This window comes from Gymnoscopelus microlampas (assembly GCF_963454915.1).
Source record: "Gymnoscopelus microlampas genome assembly, chromosome: 10".
In the NCBI taxonomy this organism is placed as follows: domain Eukaryota; kingdom Metazoa; phylum Chordata; class Actinopteri; order Myctophiformes; family Myctophidae; genus Gymnoscopelus; species Gymnoscopelus microlampas.
In genome coordinates, this window is record NC_139947.1 from 52954282 (window position 1) to 52968562 (window position 14281).

Here is a 14281-nt window from a genome sequence, read left to right on the forward strand (position 1 = left end):
ACCGTTTCACGGCCTGTGAGACCAGCCACTTCCACACAAGTGGTAAGATATTCAGATTAGTCATTAACGTTTACGAATCCAACCCCCAAACAAATCAAGCTCCAAATAATACATAATTGAATCTTACTTCATAGTCCACCGCAAGTCCACATCAAAAGGGTCAGGGTCCGGTCTGGGGGTAGCAGCCACTTCCACAAGAGGTACGAGATCATGAAAGTTTACAAATCCCCATCTTTTGCCAGGGGTCAAGCAAACGAGGTGGTCCCGAAGCAGATGCCGTCAGCCAAGGATGAGAAGAAGAAACCCAAGAATCAACGCCAGTAGTCTTTTACCAATGACTATCAAAGCAATCTTACCGGCGGCGGCCGGCGTTGTACTTGACATGCTATTTTATGTTAACTCTCTCAGTGCCACACCCCGAGATATCCCGAGTTTTTCCCGAATACCCTCGCTGCCAGAACGAGAAATCCCGAGTTTTTACTTTTTACTGTGGTCGCGCTATTCTGTTTATTTTTTATGATCACTTTCACTTTCTGATTCCTTCAGACTCACTGGGTCCCGGTTTCATGACGCAGATTCCGTTTCCGGTTCTCATTTTTTTTCCGCTGTCATTTTCGGCCAGAATATGGAAAGTCACGTTTTTTCACACGGTATACAAAACGAACGGAGAGCTCCACTTCTATTCTCTTTGGTCTGGGTGACGATCAGTCATCGTAGTCGTGTATCACATTGTATTTTAGCCCGATCACAGATTGTCGAAAATGTCACATCCGGTTTATGACCGGATGTGACGTAGGCCTGTTTGGGAGGGGGCGATAAATGGTTGAACATTTACCAAATAGGATCCAGTCGAAAGAGGCCCAGGAACCATGTGGGGGGGCAGGAGGAGTCTTCTCAGGACGACCCATTGGAGCAGGCTGTGATGGAGGAGCTGCAGAGAGGCCCTCTTAATGGGACTTCACATTTTGGCCTTTATGTGGCCCATCTGCTCCGGGACCTGGAACCCCAAACTAAATTGGAGACAGAGATGGCGATCCTTAATTCAATTGTACAGGCCAAATTCCGTGGCGGCCAATAAACGACTTTTTGTTTTTCAGTTTCTCCTTTTATAATTTATTTTATTTAAACATTCATTCTAATCAGTGGTGTAAATAAGTACATTTACTCAGTAGTCAGTACTGTACTTAAGTACAATTTTGAGTTTTTTTTTACTTTACTGGAGTATTTCCAATTGTCTATACTTTTACTTCTACTCCCACTGCATCTCAGAGGCAAACATTGTAGATATAAAACATGCATTCACCACTTTAGCTCTATTTTAACTAGGACCAGGAGACCTGGTACTGCCAGACCCCTAGTGGTTGAAATCTGAATGGCCGGACTTCGCATGACGTGTGTGCGGAGGAAAAGAGGGACAAAAGAGGGACAAAAGAGGGACGAAAGAGGGACAGACCAAGCCTCATGTAGGCCGACCCTCTGGGTCTGGCAACAAAAATAGGCTATTTGAAAATAGGAGATCTACAAGCTTACTACACGTGGCATCGCGACGCGTTGTGAGCTTGTACATCTTCTATTTCTTCTTCTTGTGAGCTTGTGCTCGGGTGAGCTTGTACATCTTCTATCACAGTACTTTTACTTTTGGTACTTTAAGTACATTTTGATGCCAATACTTTTGTGCTTTTATTCAATTACATTTTGAATTCCGCACTTTTATTTGTAACAGAGTACCTATTGTACGTAGTATTGATACTTTTACTTAAGTAAAACATTTGAGTACTTTTCCCACCACTGATTCTAATAAAAATGTTTGAAGACTAGACTGTTTCAGTTGTGATTTGTTTGTGTGAAGATTGACATCAGATGTTACAAAACTGATGGGTAACACAACAGATCATTTTAAAGGTTCTTTCTTTGTTATGTCTCAGGTCTTTACCGTTTGTCTGCTCTAAATGGTCTGGCACCTTCCTACCTCTATGACTGCCTAGAGAGACATGATCCAAACCGGACCCTCACGTCTTCAAGTGCTGACCTACTCGAGGTGCCTAAAATGAAAAAATACAGTGAAGCAGCATTCTGCTTTTACGGACCAACAGTGTGGAATAAACTCCCATTACACCTAAAACAGGCAGCCTCTGTCGATAGCTTTAAAGCACAGCTCAAGACCTATTTCTTCACTCTTGCTTTTAGCTGACTCTTTGGTTGATTTTTAAGTCCTCACTGTATTGCCTATTTTAATGTTTTATGCTTTTGCTTTTATTTTATTTTATTTTTTGTTTGCTTTATTGTTAAATTGGTTGTAACTGTAACTGTATTCTTGCTCTGTAAAGCACTTTGTGCTGCATTTCATGTCATGAAAGGTGCTATACAAATAAAGTTTATTATTATTATTATTATTAAAAACCCAGAAGAACCCAGATTTGTTTCTAACAGAAATCTAACCTTGAATAATATAGTGAGTGTCAACTACTGCAATGAACTCAATTGAGAGGCATATTTTTTGCTCAATTTCTCAATTTAGGGCTTAGCCAAATAAACCCTAGTCTAGACTGTACTTGGACTGCCTTTTTCTGTCAACAACAAATGTATTTGCCAAAAATAGCAGATCTAAAAGCTCACAACGCGTTGCATTGGCAACTTGTAGACCGGCTATTTTTGGCTAATGTTCCCCCGGACTATGGGTTCAAGTGGTTAAAAAAGGTTTCTAAACTACATTTCTCTATAGCTTTTCTATAGGTCAAAACATTTACATGGTGTAGCTTCCCCAACAGTGTTAAATGTCACGTCAAGCTGTGAAATTACTAAGATGACGGAATAAAATCCTTACAGTGGGAGTAAATAGCCGAACCCACCGCAGTTATGGAAATCCAAATTTGTTGCATTGGTCAGTTTTTAATGGGTCACACACAGACATTAGTCCATTGTAGAGAGTGCATTTTCTTAACCCATTGAGACCTGGAACTGTCTCATTTTTAGATTTGAGCTAAAAAGCATTATTTTACACTTTGGGCCATTCAAAGATAGCAGATATACAGTTTTTAATGGGTCACACACAGACATTAGTCCATTGTAGAGAGTGCATTTTCTTAATCGATTACTGATTCATTGATAGTCAAGTACTTAACATTAACGTCTACGAAATGTTTTAGACATGTGCGTCTCTATTTGTTGATTGTGTTGGCCCACATGAATGGGTAGGTGAGGATTAAACATAGTTGTCCTGCCACGACACAGCACCGGCTGGTGAGCTGAACAACTCCACAAACGTGTTTCTCACAGAGCGAGCCTCTTCCCCAGAATAATCGCTCCCAACACTTCCAACTTGGCGGAGAGAATCTGGAGACTGAGGAGGTTGTGGAGGACGGTGGTTGCTCTCACAATCTTTTCCGCATTGTCGGGGGTCAGCTCCATCACTCTGTGGTAGACGCGGAGCTGTGAAACCATGATGCCAAAGGCATTCTCCACAATCATCCGTGCACGGGACAGGCAGTAGTTGTAAAGCCGCTGCGAGTATGTCTGGAGGTATCTTCCAGGGACTGGCCGCATCATGTCCCGCCACAGGGGAAAGGCCTCTAAAACAGGCCCCAGGTGCCCGGCGTTTGGGAGCGGTTCATCATCAGGGAGGTTGAGTGTTCCCTCCCTCAGAGCTTGACCGAACTCTGACGCCCAGAGGATGCCGCTGTCATTGGTACACCCATAACCTCCCACATCCACCACACGGAATAGAGCACCGAAGTCCTGACGTCACGGCCAGTAGAGGGCGCTTTCCGCAGGTTCATGGCTTTACTTTTTGTATTGACATCCTCATTGGGGAATCTTAGATCGCTTCATATAAGAATTGTGTTCCAAAAATAAACACACCACCCTGGCGTTTTTACTCAAATGGATATGAAGCATCGACTGAAGGTGTAAATGTACACATTTACCCAAAGAGTAACACAATATAAACACTAGAAACAAGTCAAACGACCCAAAGACTACATTTCCCATGAACGCGGCTGCTGTGGGGACAGTGATTTCAGACCCGGAAGTAGTAGTTCTTGAGACTTTTAAGGCAGAATTAATTCCATTTTCGCCAGAAACAGGCTGTATCAAATATGAATGAATTTCATAAACGATGCAGAGCCACCCCCCTGACAAAAACGCCAGGGTGGTGTGTTTATGTTTGGAACACAGTTCTTATAGGACGTGATCTATAAGATTCCCAAATGGGGATTTCAACACAAAAAATAAAGCCACAAACCCGTGGAACAGGCCCTCTAGTGGCAGTCTAGTGGCAGTGACGTCAGACTTCTGTGCTCTATAGCTAGTTGGCATCTACCACAGCCAGAAGGACAATGGAATACTGGCCTTAGTAGTTGTAGAAGCGGGATTCCGAATGCATGGGTGCCCGAATGACAATATGTTTGCCATTCGGTGCACGGGTGCACCCACACAGTGAGGAAAGTTCCACTTCTGACCAAAAAGACATTGGCTGAAGCTTTCCAATCCATTTCGTTGGCACAGCCATTAAGTCCAGAACCAAACCCTCCCAGATGGCTTCTGCAACAGTGGGCACAATGCCAGCAACAGTGGATTTGCCCACGCGGTAATTACTGGCGATCATGCCAAAAGAATCACCATGGGCAAGGTATCTGTAATGGAGGTATAGACAACAATCATCATGTTAGAACACAGGCTGAACTCACATGTTACAAGTGTGGTTGGTAACTAGGATTAAGGTTTATTAACGACAACTCCACTACATCTCTGAGGCAAATAATGTACTTTTTAATCCACTACAATTATTGTACAAGTTAACCCAGGGGTGATGCAACTTTGATGATGGAGAGGGCCACTATATTTCCACACTCACTCCTGAGGGCCACATTGTATAATATACTGTCGGGCCATTCTATGTCACACAAAAGTAGCAAAAATAGCACATCTACAAGCTCAAAACGCGTCGCAGCACGACGCGTTTTGAGCTTGAAGATCTGCAATTTTTTTCTGTTTTTGAATTGGAATCCTGTTTTTATTTTTGCTATTTTTGAATTGGAATCCTGAGAAGTAACATTTTTATTTCAAAAGCATTTAGTTATACTTAACTTCATGAACTTAAATACAAATACATTTGACATAATATATAAAAAATATTTTTATACTAGTCATTAAGCTACCAATATAGACTGAAGTAATTAAAGCGGGTCATGTTTGGAATTGTAACAGCTGACATCAATGATATATCAGTATTCTGATATTAACCTGCGGGCCGCATTAAGTGAAGGTAGGGGCCGCATGTGGCCCCTGGGCTGCCAGTTGCCCATGTATGAGTTAACCACTTAAACAGCAGCACTGTTCAGGGAAAAACATTTGCCAAAAACCAATCTACAGGCTCACAATGCGTATCAATGTCACGGGGTGTGAGTTTGGATATCGGCTATTTTCGGCATAGACATTTAGTGTAGAGGGGATAAAGATCGCACCAAGTACAGTTGCAACTCAAAAATCAGTTTTACAAATGGAACCAAAACACAACGTGGCCTGATACCTTGTCCGTCTGCATGGATGTATCTGGTTGTATTGTTTGTGCACCGTATGCCCTGTTCATTTGTGCTAAGGACCCCTCAAAAATGAGATGATGCATCTCAAGGAGTTTATCCTTCTAATAAAGGTACTATATATATATGACACCATGCGCCATGAGGGTAATGAAGTTGGAGCTGTGCGTGGCAACACGGCAGTCGTGGAAAAAGTACTTAAATTCTTTACTTAAGTAAACGTACCAATACTGCAATATAAAAATACTCTGTTACAAGTAAAAGTCCAGAATTTTAAATTTACTTGAGTAAAAGTACAAAAGTGTTGGCATCAAAATGTACTTAAAGTACCAAAAGTAAAAGTACTAAATATTTGAAAATAGCCGATCTACAAGCTCACAACGTGAGCTTGTAGATCGGCTATTTTCAAATAGCCTATATGTATAAAATAGGTTTAAAGTGGTTAATGTAGGTTTCATTATATCACAGTTTATATCTGAAACATAACTAGTAGCTAAAGTAGATGTAGTGGAGTAAAAGTACAATATTTGCCTCCGAGATGTAGTGGAGTAGAAGTAAAAGTATTGGAAATTGGAAATACTCAAGTAAAGCACAAATACCCCAAAATTTACTTAAGTACAGTACTTAAGTAAATGTACTTAGTTACTTTCCACCACTGCAACACGCACAATCCGTCAGGGATATGTGTTGTACGAGGACCCCGGCAGTTTGTTAACAAACTCACAAACAAGGCATGCAAATGCCATCCCAAACTGACCGCACGAAAGACATCTGAGGGATTAACATTAAACACACAGGGCTTAAGTAGACACAGGGACTAACAGGGCACAGGTGAAGTCGATGGACAATAAAGACACGATTGTCAAAGAGGACTAATAGGACACAGGTGGAGAACTAAACTAATCACAAGGTAACGAGACAAAATAGGTGACAGGAAACACTAGGAACAAACTTCAAAATAAAAGAGCAGCTGTCTGCAATGTGTAACTTGTCTTAGACAAGTCTTCTAAACTTATAGGACGACTTCACCCCTTTTCAACCTGTCTTCATATAATTGGTCCTCACTAATACTCATGATAAAATGGTATAATTTTTTTCTAAATGTGTCTCAGAGGTAGCCTGGTAAACCCTCCCTCCGGAAATCTCATTTCCATTTGATTTCAGGAAATCAAATGGAAATGAGATTTCCGGAGGGAGGGTTTACCAGGCTATCTCAGAGGAGGGCTGTGGACAGTTCAGAGTCCCGTCTACCAGTGACATCATCAATGGGGAATCCAAGCTAATAGAAACTGCAGGCTTTCTATTCCTGCAAAGTTGCAATGCAATAGAAGAAGCCATTGTTCTCGTGTTAATAAAAATCTAAATAAAAAATGTGAAATATTGTTGGAAAAAGAAAATCATGCCTAACGATGATGTCACTGGTAGACGGGTTTCTGGACTGTTCACAGTCCTCCTATGAGACACAGACCAAGTAGTAGAAAAAAATTGTTTAATTTTATCATGAGCATTAGTGAGGACCTATTATATGAAGATAGGTTGAAAAGGGGTGAAGTCGTCCTTTAACACCATGACATGTGTATTCAATTTATCATTCAGGACACCGTGACTGGCAGTTTAAAATCCTAGCGCGACCTCTGATATGATTAGCTATGTACTATACTGTACATAGTTATATATATATTATAGTAATATGTTATTATGTTGCAATCTGTTATAAAGTGTCATCTGTCTGCTGTACGTGCATTATACCACTAGATGGTGCAAGCATACTTCTGCATGATTAGATTTTGACCCACACTTTCGAGGCATTACACATCCTTACAAAACATGAAACATATTGACTATTACATGTGTTTTATTGTATCTACTTGTTCTCAGTTTACCATCTTAATATACTGTTTTTTATTTCTTTTTTTTTCTTTTCTTTTTTTTAAACCCTTCTATGAACACTCTGGATAGCGGTTCCCAGCCTATGATAGTAGGCTATGTACACTTTATGTGTCCATGTCAAATAAAACAGACAGACAGGCAGGCAGGCAGGCAGGCAGGCAGGCAGGCAGACAGACAGACAGACAGACAGACAGACAGACAGACAGATTACAGTGATTTTAACGTTGTTGTACGCCGAAAGTAGCCGATCTATTAAGCCAAAGGTTTCTCAAGTTGGGCCTGCATTGGACCACCTGTGTAGCCTGGCATTGCCAGACTGATAACGTGGATTCACTCACACGTTCCACGTTATCAGTCTGACAATGCCAGGCTACCACCTGGGGTCCCCTTATACGGGGGCTGTCAGTGAACACTGGATTTTACAGTGTGTACATGGAGGTCCCAGAGATGGGGGGGGGGGGGGGCGGTGTCCTTGAAAGAAAAACGTTTGAGAATCACTGTTATAAGCTATTTCCGGCACGTGCAGGGGTCAAAATGTCCATACACGGAAAAATGTGTTCGTGCCATTTTGTTTTTACATCATAATGTTCTTATTTTGATCGTAAGACCCAATTCATGAATGTCAGTCTCCAGGTTTTATTCACAATATGTATGACACTAATTTACTATGACACTATGTTATGGCACGACGCGTTTTGAGCTTGTAGATCTGCTATTTTTGCTATTTTTGAATTGGAATCCTGTTTTTCTTTTTTGCTATTTTTTCTCCCTCCGGAAATCTCATTTCCATTTGATTTCAGGAAATCAAATGGAAATGAGATTTCCGGAGGGAGGGTTTACCAGGCTATCTCAGAGGAGGGCTGTGGACAGTTCAGAGTCCCGTCTACCAGTGACATCATCAATGGGGAATCCAAGCTAATAGAAACTGCAGGCTTTCTATTCCTGCAAAGTTGCAATGCAATAGAAGAAGCCATTGTTCTCGTGTTAATAAAAATCTAAATAAAAAATGTGAAATATTGTTGGAAAAAGAAAATCATGCCTAACGATGATGTCACTGGTAGACGGGTTTCTGGACTGTTCACAGTCCTCCTATGAGACACAGACCAAGTAGTAGAAAAAAATTGTTTAATTTTATCATGAGCATTAGTGAGGACCTATTATATGAAGATAGGTTGAAAAGGGGTGAAGTCGTCCTTTAACACCATGACATGTGTATTCAATTTATCATTCAGGACACCGTGACTGGCAGTTTAAAATCCTAGCGCGACCTCTGATATGATTAGCTATGTACTATACTGTACATAGTTATATATATATTATAGTAATATGTTATTATGTTGCAATCTGTTATAAAGTGTCATCTGTCTGCTGTACGTGCATTATACCACTAGATGGTGCAAGCATACTTCTGCATGATTAGATTTTGACCCACACTTTCGAGGCATTACACATCCTTACAAAACATGAAACATATTGACTATTACATGTGTTTTATTGTATCTACTTGTTCTCAGTTTACCATCTTAATATACTGTTTTTTATTTCTTTTTTTTTCTTTTCTTTTTTTTAAACCCTTCTATGAACACTCTGGATAGCGGTTCCCAGCCTATGATAGTAGGCTATGTACACTTTATGTGTCCATGTCAAATAAAACAGACAGACAGGCAGGCAGGCAGGCAGGCAGGCAGGCAGGCAGACAGACAGACAGACAGACAGACAGACAGACAGACAGATTACAGTGATTTTAACGTTGTTGTACGCCGAAAGTAGCCGATCTATTAAGCCAAAGGTTTCTCAAGTTGGGCCTGCATTGGACCACCTGTGTAGCCTGGCATTGCCAGACTGATAACGTGGATTCACTCACACGTTCCACGTTATCAGTCTGACAATGCCAGGCTACCACCTGGGGTCCCCTTATACGGGGGCTGTCAGTGAACACTGGATTTTACAGTGTGTACATGGAGGTCCCAGAGATGGGGGGGGGGGGGGGCGGTGTCCTTGAAAGAAAAACGTTTGAGAATCACTGTTATAAGCTATTTCCGGCACGTGCAGGGGTCAAAATGTCCATACACGGAAAAATGTGTTCGTGCCATTTTGTTTTTACATCATAATGTTCTTATTTTGATCGTAAGACCCAATTCATGAATGTCAGTCTCCAGGTTTTATTCACAATATGTATGACACTAATTTACTATGACACTATGTTATGGCACGACGCGTTTTGAGCTTGTAGATCTGCTATTTTTGCTATTTTTGAATTGGAATCCTGTTTTTCTTTTTTGCTATTTTTTAATTGGAATCCTGAAAAGTATAACATTTTTATTTCATTTCAAATGCATTTAGTTATACTAACTGCACAAACTACAAATGCATTGGACATAAAAAAGACAATAGAATTTTAATAGTAGTCTCCAGTGGCGTGCACAGACATTTTGAGGGGCAGGTGCTCAAGTAAATTATACTTTTTTTTGTTGTCTTGGTCTGCTCTCTTTTCCCTCTACACCTATACCTCTTTGCCAAAAATAGGCGATCTACAAGCCCACAACGCCTCGCAGCGCGAGGCGTTGTGGCCTTGTAGATCTGCTATTTTTGGCTAAAGTTCTCCTCAGAAAAGGGATGCTAGGTTTTGAGTGGTTATGGTAAAAAGAAAAATCATATCACATAAAGAATTGGCGGACCCCCTGTAGTAACTCTGAGGACCCCCTAGGGGTCCCGGAACCCCTGTTGAAGACCCCTGCTGTAAACTGAAAAAAAAAAAAAAAATGTTTTTTTTTTTTCAAAAGGGCACTTCTGGTCAAGAGGGCAAAGGGCAGGTGCTCTAGCACCACCTATCTATCTGTGCATGTCCCTGGTAGTCTCATTAAGTTACTAATATAGACTGAGGTAATTAAAGCGGGTCATGTTTGCATGTTAGGAATCGTAACAGCTGAAATCAATAATATTTCACTATTCCCATATTAACCTGCGGGCCGCATTAAGTGAAGGTGGGGGCCGCCCAGTTGTCCATGTGTGGTATAGGAGCATCATCAGGGACAGGCTGGACATCGATGCTGCTGCACATCCTGTGAGGAGGACGTTAGGGGCATCAGGGACAGGCTGGACATGCCCTGGGAACCAGCAAGTGGTTTCCCATCAACAGCTGTTCTACCAGCCCCCCCCAGCCCCCCCCCCCCCCCATAACCTCCCACCCCCCCCCTCAGATGGGGAGCGAGAGAGATAGAGGGTCCCCATGCAGACCTGGGCCCGTACGCCCGGGGTGGGGGGGGGGGTCTAATTACCAGCACTCAGAGGGGGGTGGGACTCAGCCTTGCGTTCACTCAGGAGCCTGGGTGACCCCGACGCCGAGGAGAAACTAAAAGAAGAAAAAAAAAGAAGGGCAAGAGAACAGGGTCACAATTGGACCTGCCCCCCCCCCCCCCGGGGGGGCCGGGGAGCATTAGAGTAGAGGACAAAACACAGATGTGACTTTCTCACTGGGAGTTGCAACATATTATATTACGGCTGCAGAAGAATCACTGACATGCAATCCAAATGAACCCACTTAGAAACCCAGGGCTGTATACTAGATCCTCTAGTACAGGGGTCTTCAACAGGGGGTCCGGGACCCCTAGGTGGTCCTCAGAGTTACTACAGGGGGTCCGGCAAATCTTTGTGTGATATAAAACATTTTTTTACCTTAACCACTTGAACCCTAGCTTCCCTTTTCTGAGGAGAACTTTAGCCAACAAATAGCAGATCTACAAGCTCACAACGCCTCGCGCTGCGAGGCGTTGTGAGCTTGTAGATCGGCTATTTTTTGGCAAAGAGGTGTTTGGTGTAGAGGGAAAAAAGAGCAGAGCAAACTAAAAAAGTGAAATCTGCTTCATCTCTCTCTCAGCTAGCGGGTCCTTGGCCTGAAGGCATTGAAGACCCCTGCTCTAGTATTTCATATTTCGTTCATTTATGTAATACCTGAAGAAGATCCACAGTGGATTGAAATGTACCAATAACGATGTTCTTGTACGGTTTTTGGTGTGTGGGGCCCACCTCTTTGAGGTCCTTTACTATATGTAATAACACGTTGTTCTACATTTTTTATTTTATTTTATTTTATTTAACCTTTATTTAACCAGTAAAAACACATTGAGACACAGTCTCTTTTTCAAGTGGGAACTGGCCAAGATGCAGCGTTAAATTTACACAGTCTAAGCTTTAACATACAAATACAAAAACAAACAACAAAATAGTCATCCAAGATACATCACAGATACATAAGATAACTCCTAATGATACACTTTTCACAATAGAAAAAAGCCAATAATCAAACAAGAAATAGTAATACACACAGTGTACAACCAATACAAATAACCAAGAACCTACCGCTAGGCTAGTAAACCTCCGGACAGGTGCAGTTGTTTGTGAATAAAACTAAGGTGATTCTTTTGAAGCTTCTCAAGGGAATTAGAGCAGCCAATTTGAGTTTGGTCTGGAGATCATTCCACGACCAGGGGCCAAAGAAAGAAAGACATTTTTTACCCCCCTCAGATGAAAATGAGGGTACTTCACAGCGTAACCAAGCATTTGATCTGAGGTTTAAGCCATTCCTAACCAATTTGAATTTGGAGGTAATGTAGTAGGGGAGCTCACCAAGAATAGCTTTATAAATGAAATTATACCAATGTTGCAGCCTGCGCATAGTCAAGGAGGACCAATCAACTGCAGCATACAGCGTGCAATGGTGAGTTCTAAAAGGAGAATTCGTTATGAATCTCAATGCAGCATGGTACAGGGGATCCAGCTTGGCCAGTGTGGAGGCACAAGCAAACCTGTAAATATTGTCACCATAATCCAGCTGGGACAAAAACAGACCAGTGACCAATTTTTTACGAGCGGTGCAGGCAAAACAAGCCGTCAGTCTGTAGAAAAAACTTAGAGTAAATTTTAGCTTCTTACTCAAGGCATCAATATGGAATTTAAAATTTAGATGTTTGTCCAACCAGAACCCAACGTATTTATAGCGATCAACCCACTCAATTGGGGTGCCATCTAAAGTGGAGATGCTTAAGAGGGTTGGACAGACTCGTGGAGTGAACAACATACTGTTAACATAAGCAACATGATGACTTCTATGGAATCCAAATGACTGAAATCACTGATTGAGAACTTTAATCCATGAGATAGGCTATTTTCACCTAATGTTTGTCCCGGGATAGGCTATCTTCACCTAATGTTTGTCCCAGGATAGGCTATCTTCACATAATGTTTGTCCCAGGATATGCTATTTTCACCTATTGTTTGTCCCGGGATAGGCTATCTTCACCTAATGTTTGTCCCGGGATAGGCTATTTTCACCTAATGTTTGTCGCATGATAGGCTATTTTCACCTAATGTTTGTCCCAGGATAGGCTATTTTCACCTAATGTTTGTCGCATGATAGGCTATTTTCACCTAATGTTTGTCCCAGGATAGGCTATCTTCACCTAATGTTTGTCCCAGGATAGGCTATCTTCACCTAATGTTTGTCACAGGATAGGCTATCTTCACCTAATGTTTGTCCCAGGATAGGCTATTTCCACCTAATGTTTGTCCCAGGATAGGCTATCTTCACCTAATGTTTGTCCCAGGATAGGCTATCTTCACCTAATGTTTGTCCCAGGATAGGCTATCTTCACCTAATGTTTGTCCCAGGATAGGCTATCTTCACCTACTGAGGTGTCCCAGGATAGGCTATCCTGGGACACCTCAGTAGGTTGGTCTTCCCTGACTCTTAGATGAAAGCAACATGTCACCCTGTTTACATCTAAGGCACAACTTGACTAAACTGCCCCTGTATTTGACAAAACTGTTAGAGCCCAATACCTCAAGTCATGCTACCAGATCTCAAGATAATAACATTTTGCTGAAGGTGCCCACAACCACAACCAATTCTAAACTGGGAGACACAGCCTTCAGTGTATATGCTCCACATATATGGAACAGGTGTCAAGAAAAACTGAAGTTAGATGCTCTTGTCTCTTTTGCTATTTTTAAAAGATTTTTAGCTGACCGTATTCTGGAAGAAGATCTATGCACATGCTTGGTGTAATATATGGTTTTAATGTATAACTTTTGCAACCTTTTTATTTTTATATGTACCTTGTTGTCCTCTGTAAAACCATTGTTGTAAATGTCTTTTTGTACACAGGGCACCATTGAAAAAGAGACCCTGCGGTCTCAATGGATTTCCCTGAAATAAAGGTTTCAATCAATCAAAATCTTCACCTAATGTTTGTCCCAGGATAGGGACACTTGGGTTCAAGTGTTAATAATCCACAAAGTATAATTATATCATACGCAGGTCACTCCCCTGATAGACATCAAGGTCATGAAAGTGACAAGTGAACATTACTGTCACTCTCTCTGCACCTCATCACATTATGGACTCTCTGCTTCCCTTTTGGTACCTGAACCCCCCCCCCCCCCACCCCCCCTTCATTAGCCGGATTCCTCGGATCAGCTCTGGGCGTGTGTGTGTGTGTGTGTGTGTGTGTGTGTGTGTGTGTGTGTGTGTGTGTGTGTGTGTGTGTGTGTGTGTGTGTGTGTGTGTGTGTGTGTGTGTGTTTGTGTTTGCGCTGACAGAAAACAAAAGTGTTGGAGGATAAAAGTGTGTGTGTGTGTGTGTGTGTGTGTGTGTGTGTGTGTGTGTGTGTGTGTGTGTGTGTGTGTGTGTGTGTGTGTTCTGCATCAGAGTGTCAGATGGTCTCCTGCTTCTCCAGCTGGTCAGGAGGGGCCATGGCCACCTGGACGCCTCTCCTCTCCTCTCCTCTCCTCTCCTCTCCTGAAGACTCTGCTACTGAGATGTCCATCTGCTCAGGACCGCGACGCCCGTAGAGCCC